Below are 12,699 nucleotides of genomic sequence, written 5' to 3'. Positions count from 1 at the left end.
TCAACATAGGCATTAGAAGCATAATTATCATAGCAATATTTAAGTATGGCAAAATTTTCAGATTTGTAAAGAGTAGCACCATACTTTTCAATCAAAGAAGCAATTTCGTAAGCACCCTTAAAAGCAACAAATTCTTCAGTTTGTTGAACATCATAGTAACTATAAACACCTTTAGCATACGAAGATATGGTTCCATTATCACTAAACTGACATTGATAGGGAAGGTGTTTCTTAGGGTTTTTAGAACAACAAGTAAAATCGTATATTTCACATAAATTCCAAGCATAGCATTGCAAACGATGAATTTGACCCAGTAAAAGTTTCCCTTTTTCGGATATACGGTGTCGCACATAACAAGCATGCTCATCTAAAGATTTGCCCTCAACTAAGCTAGTTGGGGTTTCAGCACGAGCACATATGGATCGAAGATGATCCAAGTAATAAGCTTCAGTAGTGTGATAGATTTTGAGTGGTTCTTCAACCATTGGTTCAGTAGGTACAACTAATTTTTTTGGTATTTTGCATTTCCTACCCATAACTAAAGATAGAAAACAACTAAGAACAGCAAATAAAAATTACTTAGTGATAAAGCAAACAAGCACACACGAGAATATTCACCCCACGCTATTGCTCCCCGGCAACGGGGCCAGAAAAAGGTCTTGATAACCCACAAGTATAGGGGATCGCAACAGTTTTCGATAAGTAAGAGTGTCAAACCCAACGAGGAGCTAAAGGTAGAACAAATATTCCCTCAAGTTCTATCGACCACCGATACAACTCTACGCACGCTTAACGTTCACTTTACCTAGAACAAGTATGAAACTAGAAGTACTTTGTAGGTGTTTTTGGATAGGTTTGCAAGAAAATAAAGAGCACGCAAATAAAAACTAGGGGCTGTTAGATAAATAAGCAATAAAGTTAGTATAGCGAGTGTGGAAAAGTGGTGATAGGAGTTGCGAAATTGTCCCTAAGCAATTGACTACTTTACTAGACCGATAGCAAGTTTTATGTGGGAGAGGCCACTGCTAGCATGTCATCCCTGACTTGGAATTCTATGCACTTATGATTGGAACTATTAGCAAGCATCCGCAACTACTAACGTTCATTAAGGTAAAACCCAACCATAGCATTAAGATATATTGGTCCCCCTTCAATCCCGTATGCATCGATTTCTATGCTAGGTTGAAGCTTCTGTCACTCTTGCCCTCCAATACATAGTCCTATCAACATACAACTAACCCTATGGTGTGATCCACGTGCGCGCTCATATGATGGGCACCAAAGGATAGCAACATAACCAAAAGCAAATTAAATCGATCATAGCAATCCATCAACCACCGATAGGACAACGAAAATCTACTCAGACAACATAGGATGGCAACACATCATTGGATAATAATATGAAGCATAAAGCACCATGTTCAAGTAGAGGGTACAGCGGGTTGCGGGAGAGTGGACCGCTGTAGATAGAGGGGGGAGGTGATGGAGATGTTGGTGAAGATGGCGGAGGTGTTGGTGAAGATCGCGGTGATGATGATGGCCCCCGGCGGCGTTCCGGCGCCACCGGAAGCGAGGGGGAGAGAGCCCCCCTCCTTCTTCTTCTTCCATGACCTTCTCCCTAGATGGGAGAAGGGTTTCCCCTCTGGTCCATGGCCTCCATGGCGTGGGAGGGGCGAGAGCCCCTCCGAGATTGGATCTGTCTCTCCGTCTCTCTCTGTTTCTGCGTTCTGTTCTGCTGCCCTTTCACCGTTTCGTATATATATGGAGATCCGTAACTCCGATTGGATTGAAACCTTCGCCGTGATTTTTTCCCAAAAATTAGCTTTCTTGCGGATGAAGAAGGGCATCAACCGCCTTACGGGTGGCCCACGAGGCTCAGGGGCGCGCCCAGGGGGGCAGGCGCGCCCCCTGCCTCGTGGCCACCTCGGGCACCGTCTCGCGTTGATTCTTCTTCCGGAATTCTCCAAATATTCCAAAAATATTCTCCGTCCATTTTTACCCCGTTTGGATTCCGTTTGATATGGATATTCTGCGAAACATAAAACATGCAACAAACAGGAACTGGCATTGGGCACTCGATCAATATGTTAGTCCCAAAAATAGTATAAAAAGTTTCCAAAAAGTATATGTTGAGGATATAGACCTTAGAGTCACCCGCCAGGAGGGGCCGGGTTACTCGTGCGATCGTTGCCAGAAGCCCGGAGCCAAGTTTCCAGACGACGGGCCAGAGATGGGCTGAGACCCGGATATGGCTTAAAGCCTGTAGTTACAATCATTATTATTGTAGAACTTGTAGTGAACGGCAAGTATGGTTTAGAGTCCGAGCCGGACACTCTTATGAGCCGGCCGGGACTCTAAGGGCTGTCGGGCGTCAGCCTCCCTATATAAAGGGACGACCCGGCAGCGGTTTAAGGGCGACAACAATCTCATCGAGAGCCGGGCATAGTTGTTTATCTCCTGGCGATCGTAACCCTAATCAATATCACCCCAAACTGGACGTAGGCTTTTACCTTCACCGTAAGGGGCCGAACCAGTATAAACCCTCGTGTTCCTTGTCCCGCATAACCCCTTCAAGCTTCCTAGTTGCGATGGCTCCACGACTAAGTCCTAGCTCAAGGACATCTGCCGTGACAACTCCACGACAGTTGGCGCCCACCGTGGGGCAAGCGCACGGTGGATTTGAGTTCTTGAAGGGCAGCTTCGAAGGGCTCAAGGGATACGCTGTGGGCCGGATGACCAAGAGTCGTCGCGGCAAGCTCTACATCGACGATGCGGACTGGGGCCCCGACGCCGGCTCAATTGAGTACGGGTACCAGGTCCCCTTTGGCGGAATTCATGTCTTCATTGGCAAGATTGGTGAGCCGGGCCCCGAGCCGGATCTCTGCGCCGATCTCATCGAAACGGCTCAGCGTGCACGACCCGCCCGGGCCCGGCCTGGCTTAAGGCGCGCTTTTGTGGGATGCATCCATGGAGGGCCCTCTGATCCATCTGGGTCTGGTGATGAGGCGGCCGCCGGCTCTGAGGGCGAGTCGTCCACCGATGAATCAAACTCGTTGTACCAACTTCAAGATGGCAGGCTCATGGGTTGTTCCGATGGCGACAGTATTCCGGACCCTTTTGAGCCGCCAAGTCAGGTTGGAGTTTTTATGGCTGGTGCGCAGCCTGTTCAGAACCCCGCTGCTGGATCGGGAAACCCGGTGCCTTCTCCGGCTCAGGTGCTGATGGATCTCACGGACAAGATGCCGACCCTGTTAACTGCCATGGTGGACCCGGCGAATCAAGCTCAGCATGATGCGGAGGTGGCACAGTTAAAATTGGATTTGATAAAAGCTAAAGAGGATCTTGCAGCGGAAGGGATCAGGCTGGCTGCGGAGCAGGCGGCTCTCGACGCCCGAACTCAGCTGATTCAGGCGCAGTCCTTCCAACTCACGATGGATCAGAACGCGGCCAACGAGGTCATGAGAAGGAGGCATCAGAAGGCCCAGTCTCGACTCCCACCGGTTTACGATCCACGCAATCTCTTCAACACGCCGGGTGCAGGGTCTAGTAACCCGCCAGGGGTCATTGCGCCCGGGTCTGGACCCCTTATTCAGCCACGGGTGATGGGGCCTCCCCAGGTGCCCCCTGCCCCGCCTCAGTATGTGCCAATACCCCCGGGTCATTATGATAACCCGCTGAAGAACATGGTGGCTGCGGCAGCACGACTGGCGGCTCTCCCCGTTGACGGCGACTCTCCGGCGGCCATCGAAACCCGCCGGGTCAGGGAACTCCTGCAGACGGCACTGGCACAGCAAGAGGCGTACTCCTACAGCCGGGACAGGATCCACTCGACCCCTCGTCCAGGCCAGAGCCCGAGTTACAGCCGGCACATGGTCTCAGCAACCGGCTCAAGTAATGTCCGACGCCATGACCCGCCCCCTGGCCATGGCCCGGCTCATAATGGAGCCTTTTACGCAGCAGACCAAGCGCGGCAAGAGGCGGAGCAGGTGCCTCAGTTGACGGCTTACCAGACCCCCCCGGCTTATCCGACGACTTCCATTGATGTGGGTATCCCTACCAGGACCGGGGGTGTCCCTTGTTTGGTGCCAGCTATCCGTAATGAACGTCTACCTAAGGACTTCAAGGGCCCTAGGAAGGTGCCTAACTATACAGCTGACTTACAGCCTGCAGCCTGGATTGAGAGTTATGAGATGGCTATGGAATTGCTAGAGGTCAGTGAGGCGGCCATGGCCAAATATTTCACCATGATGTTAGATGGAACTGCCCGCACGTGGTTGAAAGGGCTACCACCAAACTCCATTGGGTCTTGGGCTGAGCTGAAAGCCCGGTTCATTCAAAACTTCAAAGATACCTGTAGGCAGTCTATGTCAATTGTGGATTTGACTAACTGTAAGCAGCAGGAGGGTGAATCCACGACCCATTGGGTTCGCCGGGTCAAGGAGATCATACATTCATCAGATAAGATGGATGCCGGCTCTGCAGTCTTAATGTTGGAACAGAACTGTCGCTTTGTGCCCCTTAAGATGAAACTCGGGCGGCTTAAGCGCGACTGCACCGATATGGGTACCCTAATGGCGGCTCTTGTCAAGTACGCCGATTCCGATGGTACCAAGGATCCCCCTTCAGACGATGAAAGGACAGGGAAGGGAAAGAAGAACGGCAATGGCAAGGGTCCTCAGTTTAACCCGGGGAACCAAGGAGGAGGCAAGCGTAAAGCCGATGGCGGCCTAGAGTTTGTAGCCAACGCCAACTCCCAAGGTAATAACCATCGACGCAAGGGGAGGCCCCCTCCCCGAGGCGGCGGGTCAGGTCCAACGCTGGAGCAGCTGTTGAATGAACCTTGTCCAAGGCATGGCTCTAGAGAGAAGCCAGCGACTCATCTGTGGAAGGATTGCGCGATCATGAAGGCCTTTAAAAGCGACAATGGCCCGGGCGGCGGCTCAGGCGCCGACGGCTTTCATGGCCCGGGCGTCGGCTCAAATTCCGGTCCTCAGAACGGTCAAGGGGGCTTTAATCAACCGTCTGGTCAGGGTCATCAACAGCAGCAGGGGGGTTATCAGACCAACCCAAAGCAGCTTAGCGGTGGACAATATCATGTGTTCACCACTAGTTTGTGCAAACGAGATCAGAAGCTTCACAAGAGGGCTGTGAATGATGTTGAGCCGGCGGTTCCACGCTATTTGAGGTGGTCTGAGCAGCCTATAGTATGGAGTAGGGAGGATCACCCTCCCGGGTGGATAACCCGGGCCACTTGGCCTTAGTGGTAGCTCCTCAGGTGGGAGGTTACAAGTTCACAAAGGTACTCATGGATGGAGGCAACAGCATCAACATCCTCTATTATGAGACTTTTCGCCGTATGGGGTTGGTTGATAAGAACCTCAGCCAGTCAAACACTATCTTCCATGGCGTGGTACCTGGTAAGTCGGCTTATCCAGTCGGCAAGATCGAATTAGAAGTGGCTTTTGGTGATGAGAACAACTACAGGGTGGAGAAATTGACCTTTGAGGTGGTCAAGATAAGAAGTCCATACCATGCTATATTTGGACGGTCGGCTTACGCCAAGTTCATGGCACGGCCGTGTTATGTGTACTTACAGCTCAAGATGCCGGGTCACAATGGGACCATTACGGTTCACGGCAGCCGGAAAGTGGCTCTCGAGTGTGAGGAAGGTGATGCAGCTTATGCAGAGTCTGTTTGTGCTACAGAGGAGTTGAAGTTTTACAAAGACAATGTTGACCCAACAGACATGACCTCTCTGAAGAAGCCGACTACGGAGACTGAGCCGGCGATGAAATTTAAGTCGGCTGATGAAACTAAGCTTGTTGATTTTGTTCCAGGAGATTCATCTCAGCAGTTTAGCATCAGTGCCAATCTGGATCCAAAATAGGAAAGCGCGCTCATCGAGTTCATCCGTGAGAATAGGGACGTCTTTGCATGGAAGCCTTCTGACATGCCAGGTGTACCTAGAGAACTCGCTGAGCATACTCTCAATGTTGATCCAAAATTTAAGCCGGTCAGACAGTTCCTTCGACGGTTTAATGAGGAGAGGCGGAAAGCCATTGGTGAAGAAGTGGCCCGGCTCTTGGCGGCCGGGTTTATTGTTGAAGTTTTTCACCCAGAATGGTTGGCTAACCCGGTGCTCGTACTCAAGAAGAACGGCACCTGGCGGATGTGTGTGGACTACACGGATTTGAACAAGGCGTGTCCGGCTGATCCTTTTGCTCTCCCCCGTATTGATCAAATCATTGATGCTACGGCAGGTTGTGCACGCTTAAGTTTCTTGGATGCTTATTCCGGGTATCATCAGATTAAGATGGCAGTTAAGGACCAGGAGAAGACGGCGTTCATCACTCCCTTTGGAGCCTTCTGCTATGTGTCTATGCCCTTTGGACTCAAGTGTGCACAGGCGACTTACCAGCGTTGTGTACAGAATTGTCTTCATAAACAGATCGGGCGCAATGTTCACGCTTACGTGGACGATATTGTGGTTAAATCCATCAAGGAGGAAACCCTGATAGATGACTTAAGGGAAACCTTTGATAATCTCCGGGTCTATAAGATGATGCTTAACCCGGCCAAGTGTGTTTTTGGTGTTCCTGCAGGCAAACTATTGGGCTTCTTGGTTTCTGACAGAGGCATTGAGGCTAACCCGGAGAAGATCAAGGCCATCACCTCCCTAGCTAAGCCGGCGTGTATAAATGACGTTCAGCGTTTGGCGGGTCGCATCGCTGCTTTAAGCCGGTTTATAAGCCGTTTGGGTGAGAAGGCTATGCCCTTATATCAGTTGATGAAGAAAACTGATAACTTTGTCTGGAATGATGCAGCTAATACCGCTTTTGAGGATTTGAAAAAGCAGCTGGCAGAGCCCCCAGTCCTTGCTGCTTCGGTTGATAAGGAGCCCTTGCTACTGTATGTGGCGGCAAACGCACGAGCCGTCAGCGTGGCTATTGTGGTGGAGCGCAAGGAGGCGGGTAAGGAGCATCCGGTTCAGCGGCCGGTTTATTATGTCAGCGAGGTGCTCATTGAGTCCAAGCAGCGGTACCCGCATTGGCAGAAGCTCGTATATGGTGTGTTCATGGCGAGCCGGAAGCTCAAGCATTATTTTCAGGGTCATCCCATCACTGTGGTCAGTTCTGCCCCTCTTGGGGATATTATCCAAAACAGAGAGGCCATAGGGAGAATTGCTAAGTGGGTTATAGAACTTGGACCTCATGACCTCAAATATGTGCCACGCACTGCTGTTAAATCTCAGGCTTTGGTGGATTTCATCAATGATTGGACGGAGTCACAAGTGCCTGAGCAAAAGCCGGATAACACTTATTGGACTATTCACTTTGATGGGTCCAGACAGCTGGAGGGCTCGGGGGCTGGCGTTGTATTGGCTTCCCCTAAGGGTGACAAGTTCCATTATGTGCTACAGTTGATGTTTCCTTGCACTAACAATGCGGCCGAATACGAGGCTTTGCTCCACGGTCTTCGGGTGGCTAAGGAGATGAGCTTAAGCCGGGTAAGGTGCTTTGGTGACTCAGACTTGGTGGCTCAACAAGTATCAGGCACCTGGGATTCTAAGGATCCTCTTATGGCGGCTTATCGCTGCGAGGTTGATGCCATTGCTGGGCATTTTCAGGGATACCAAGTGGAGCACATTGATCGCAGGAAGAACGAGGCGGCTGATGCTTTAAGCCGGCTAGGCTCTCAGCGAAAGCCGGTGCCGCCTAACACTTTCCTGGATGTCCTGTATAACCCTTCGGTTAAGTTGCCTACAGAGGAGGACTTGGCTATCCCTAACCCGGAGGCACGACTGGTGGCGGCTCTTCATGTCATACCAGACTGGACAATGCCATATCTGGCTTATATAACCCGGGGAAAGTTGCCTGAGGATGAAACTTTGGCCAGGCAAATAACCCGGCGGGCTAAGTCAATGATCGTCATCGATGGCGAGTTACATCATCGCAGTGTTTCAGGGGCATTTCAACGTTGTATCTCCCCTGAGGAAGGCCAAGAGATCTTGCGGGAGATCCATGAAGGGGATTGTGGCCATCATGCCGGCTCAAAATCCCTTGTAGCCAAGGCTTTCCGTCATGGTTTTTATTGGCTGACGGCTCATGCTGATGTAGAGGACTTGGTCAGTAAATGTGATGGTTGCCAAAGGTTCTCACGACGGGCTCATGTGCCGGCTCAGGAGTTGAGGATGATCCCAATCACTTGGCCCTTTGCGGTCTGGGGGCTTGATATGGTTGGGCCTTTTAAACGGTCCAAGGATAAGAAGACCCACCTCTTGGTGGCAGTTGACAAATTCACAAAGTGGGTAGAAGCTGAGCCAGTTAGCAAGTGCGATGCAGCCACGGCGGTTCAATTTATGAAAAAGGTGATTTTCCGCTTTGGTTTTTCGCACAGCATTATAACTGACAATGGCACCAATCTCTCCAAAGGCGCCATGGAAGAATTTCGTCAACGAGAGCATATCCGACTTGATGTTTCTTCGGTGGCTCATCCTCAATCCAATGGTCAGGCTGAGAGAGCTAACCAGGAAATTCTGAAGGGTATCAAGCCCCGGCTTTTGGTCCCTTTACAACGGACGCCGGGTTGTTGGGTGGAGGAGTTGCCTTCCGTCTTATGGAGCATCAACACTACTCCTAACAGGTCTACAGGCCTCACGCCTTTCTTCATGGTTTATGGAGCAGAAGCAGTCCTCCCCAGCGACATCCGTCACGATTCACCTCGCGTGGCGGCTTATGTTGAGACGGATAATGAACAGGCGCGCCAAGATGCTCTGGACTTGTTGGACGAACAGCGTGATGTGGCAGCAGCCCGTTCAGCGATTTACCAACAAGACCTGCGCCGTTATCATAGCCGCCGGGTCAAATCCCGGGTCTTCCAGGAAGGCGACCTTGTGCTCCGGCTCATCCAGGATCAAACAGATGCACACAAGTTATCCCCACTTTGGGAAGGGCCCTTTGTGGTCAGCAAGAACTTGCACAACGGGTCATATTACCTCATTGATATTCGGGAGCATAAAGATTCGCGTAAATCTGAGGAAGAGACCCGTCGGCCGTGGAACATAGCTCAGCTTCGGCCTTACTACACTTGAGCTACCGGCTCTCGTGGTGTACATATTTATCTCAGCCATGTATATATTATGATAAGCAATAAAGCAGGACCTCTGTCCTTTTTTCTCCTCCAAATATGCGTGTGTTGTTTTTATTACAAGATTACATGCTGACCTAAAGGAGGATCCGGCTTATGATCGTATTCGAATCTAGCCGTAAGCAGTAAAGTCACTTGGGGGCTTCCTGTTCAAACATGGGTCGTATTCGAACCAAAGAGAACATAGCTGTCGATACCCATTTGATTGGCAAAGTGCCGAGCTCATTGGGAGGTTGCCTTTGGTCATATTTGAATCATAGTTTAACCCCTCTGAGAACCGACGTGGATCGTATTCGAATCAGCGTCGTTAAACAATTTTAAGAATCACTTGGGGGCTTCCTGTTCAAACATGGGTCGTATTCGAACCAAAGACAACATAGCTGTCGGTACCCTCTTGATTAGCATCGCCACACCCACTGGGGGCTATATGGTCGTATCCGAATCTTAGCTTAACCCCTTGGGGCCGGGTCTCTGGTCGTATTCGAACCGGAAGCCCCTAAGTTCTTCTGCTTTTTCGCAAGTTTACTCTGAGGTGTGCATGGCCGGGTTTCACTTGCCGGCTTAACTTTGCTTTACAGTGTTAGTTGCACGTCATGGGTGTCATCAAGGAAAGTAAATCAGAGTTAAGGTGTCAACTTACTGCCCGGGTTATTTAAGCCGGAAGTATACTTACAGGCCGTTAAGTGTGATTGTTACGGCTATGTTCAGAGTATAATTAAGGACCAATCTTTTTTGATTCATATTCCAGGTTATCTATCCCAAACACCTGATTCTCAGGGCGGTAAGCCGCCTCGAGACTTGTGATTTGCTTTTCTATGCAGATACTTAAAGGCACCTTTTGAGGTTGAGAAAAACAAAGGGATGATTATGACCCGGAGAAACATCAAGGAGACAAATTCAAAGGGCTTTCGCATTCAAAACGTGCACGACGGCACGGCAGAGATAAACTGTTGCACCTACTCTATTACAATAATTCTTCAAGTCTAAAAGATGGAACAATGTTTGATAAGCCGCCAGCTAAATTATGATGCCCGCTGAGTTGAAGTCCCCGGCTCATTCCTGTCTTCTCCTCCGGCTGATCCCAAGACCTCGAAAGTTGATGATTTCCAGTCGATGCCGCTGAGAGCTTCGAACTGGGCTTCTTCGTCAATTAACCTGGCTGGGTCAATCTCCGGGGTGAAGGTGTGCTGACGAGCCGGAGGGATCAGATTGAGGGCTTCATAGCGAGGGGTTGGAATCCTCTGATTCTCCGCATCATAACCCGGCTGGTACTTGGTCAAGTCTGTGTCGTTCCCGATGAGGGTGGCCACCGGGCGTACAGCCTTCACACATGCCGCGAAGTCCTTCTGGTCGAAGGCTGAGCCGTCTTCCTTCAGGCTTGGGTAACCCAGGGCGATGTCTGCCGGGTCTAGCTCCGGCAGGAATGCTTTGGCCCGGCTCAGCGCGGCGATCGCTCCGGTTCTCGCGGAGGCCCGTCGTAGCTCCTGGATCCGCTGCGGCAGAACAGCGAGCCGGCGCAGGACTTCGGCCAGATGAGTTGGCACCTCGTTGGATAGGGCCACCACAGCTAAGGCACGCTGTGACCCGGTGTAGAGCTGTTCCACCAGGGTGTACACGGCCTTTAACTTGGTGACCACGCTCTGGTTGAGGTTGGCACTCCTGGGACCTGTTTAACAAGATCAGATAAGCCGGTGACAAGGATGAATCATGACATATACAGACTTGATGAAAGCCGGTGAGGCGACTTACCGAAGATAGCAGCCACCATTTGGGAAACCTGGCGCTTTAGGCCGGAGAGCTCGGCGGTCTTCTCAGCGAGAGCCTTCTCCGCTTGTTCCGCCCGGGTCACCAGTGCGGCCTTCTCTTCGACCCAGGCTTTCCTCTCAGCATAAAACTCGGTCTTCAATTTTTCTTGAGTGGCGATGCTGGATACAAACATGGCGTTTGCCTTCCGGGTCTCCATCTCCTGCATCTTCAGCCGGCTCTTGAGATCCGCAAGATCCGCCTCTAGTTTCTTGCCAACAGCCTGCATATATTTCTGGGTTAATTAACAGTCATTATATAAGTCCCAAGCGTTTTCCAAGCAAAGACACTTGGCACTTGGGGGCTAATGCATATTGAATGTATCTATCTACGTACTGCCGGCTCAGTTGAGTAAGCCAGAACCTAAGTCTACAACATATTCAAGTATAAGTCGTCGACTTGGGGGCTAGCATGGCAAAGGTAAGTATGCAGTAAAGTAAGAAGACAGCAGAAGGATACCTCAGATTTTTGTTGGATCTGGTTGACCATGGCAACCTCGGCGTCCCGGCTCTTGTGTACTTCGCTGATGTAGCCAGAGACGAGCTCTCCAATGCTCAAGTCGGTGTAGCCGGAGAGGTCCAGGTTCACCCGGTGGGGCTGCAGCAACTCCCCCTTCGCGGAGCATTTGGCCAACGCGGTTGGTCTCCCCGGCTCAACAAATTCCGTCCGGGTGATTACCACGTCCGGGTCGTCTGCTGGTGGAGCTGAGTCGGAGGCCTCCGGGTTAACCGAAGCTTTGGTCGTTGCCTTGGTGGTCGGGCCAGGGGCCTCAGGCGCCGTGTCCATTGGAGTGGTGGCTTCGGGGGCGGAGGCGGCTGGCGGCTCTTGAGCCGTCGCCTCCGGGTCAGGCAAGTCTGGCACTCCGGCTGACCTGGTCTTCTTTGCTCTTTTGGTGAGCTTTGCCTGGGCACTGAAAAGACAGAAGTGTTAGGCACACAAAGAGTAAGTACAGACAAAGATAATGTAAGAAGATTGTTGTTACCCGGGCGCAGTCTTGAAGGCCGGCAGATTTGACTGCATGGAGTCACCCGAAGAGGGGGAGGTCTCCTGATAATTGGAGTCAGAAGAGTTGAGTGGCTGACGGATAACACCCGCCAACGGATGAAAAGGGTACAGGTGAGAAAAAACCTTAGTGCGACGCTTCCTTGTTGCGTCGGGTAACCCGGCGGAGAGGTCGGTGTCCTTGCGGGCCCGGGTGTGACGCCGGCTTTCGTGAACCTGCTGCTTCAAAAGAAATTGAGGGTCTTGATGAGCTAACGGATGTGAAAAGCTTACTTTCCGGGTTACTCTTCGGACTTTCAGCTGTGGCAAAGGCTCCGAGTCGGAGGAAAGTGACATTACCTCTTCAACCACCGGGTTACTGGCGCCGGTGTCATCCTGTCAATGAGCAAAGTGTTGATAAGGCGGACAGCAACAAACAACAAATATAGCAAGAATTTAAAGGTTTAAGGGTTACCTCTGACTCGGAGCTGTCGCTTAATTGCATTAGCTCCGAAGCAGTGGGTCGGCTTCCCTTTTTGCGAGGGGCGGCTTTCTTCGCCTTCCTGGCCTTCTTGGCCGCTTCATGGTCATATTTGACCCGCCAGAATTTATCATCAGCCTGAAAGATACAATGATTGATTCTTAAAACGGTTCAGATGAAGGTTATATGCAGACGAAGATAAAAGTTAAAGTCAGCGGCTTACCGCTGGGGCTGGATTGGTCTTGCAGAAGGGGGCTAACCCGGTTCTTCCGCAGTCTGCCAGGCTC

Source organism: Triticum aestivum, chromosome 2D (genome assembly GCF_018294505.1).
Source record: "Triticum aestivum cultivar Chinese Spring chromosome 2D, IWGSC CS RefSeq v2.1, whole genome shotgun sequence".
NCBI classification, from domain to species: Eukaryota; Viridiplantae; Streptophyta; class Magnoliopsida; order Poales; family Poaceae; genus Triticum; species Triticum aestivum.
This window is presented reverse-complemented; position numbering follows the sequence as displayed.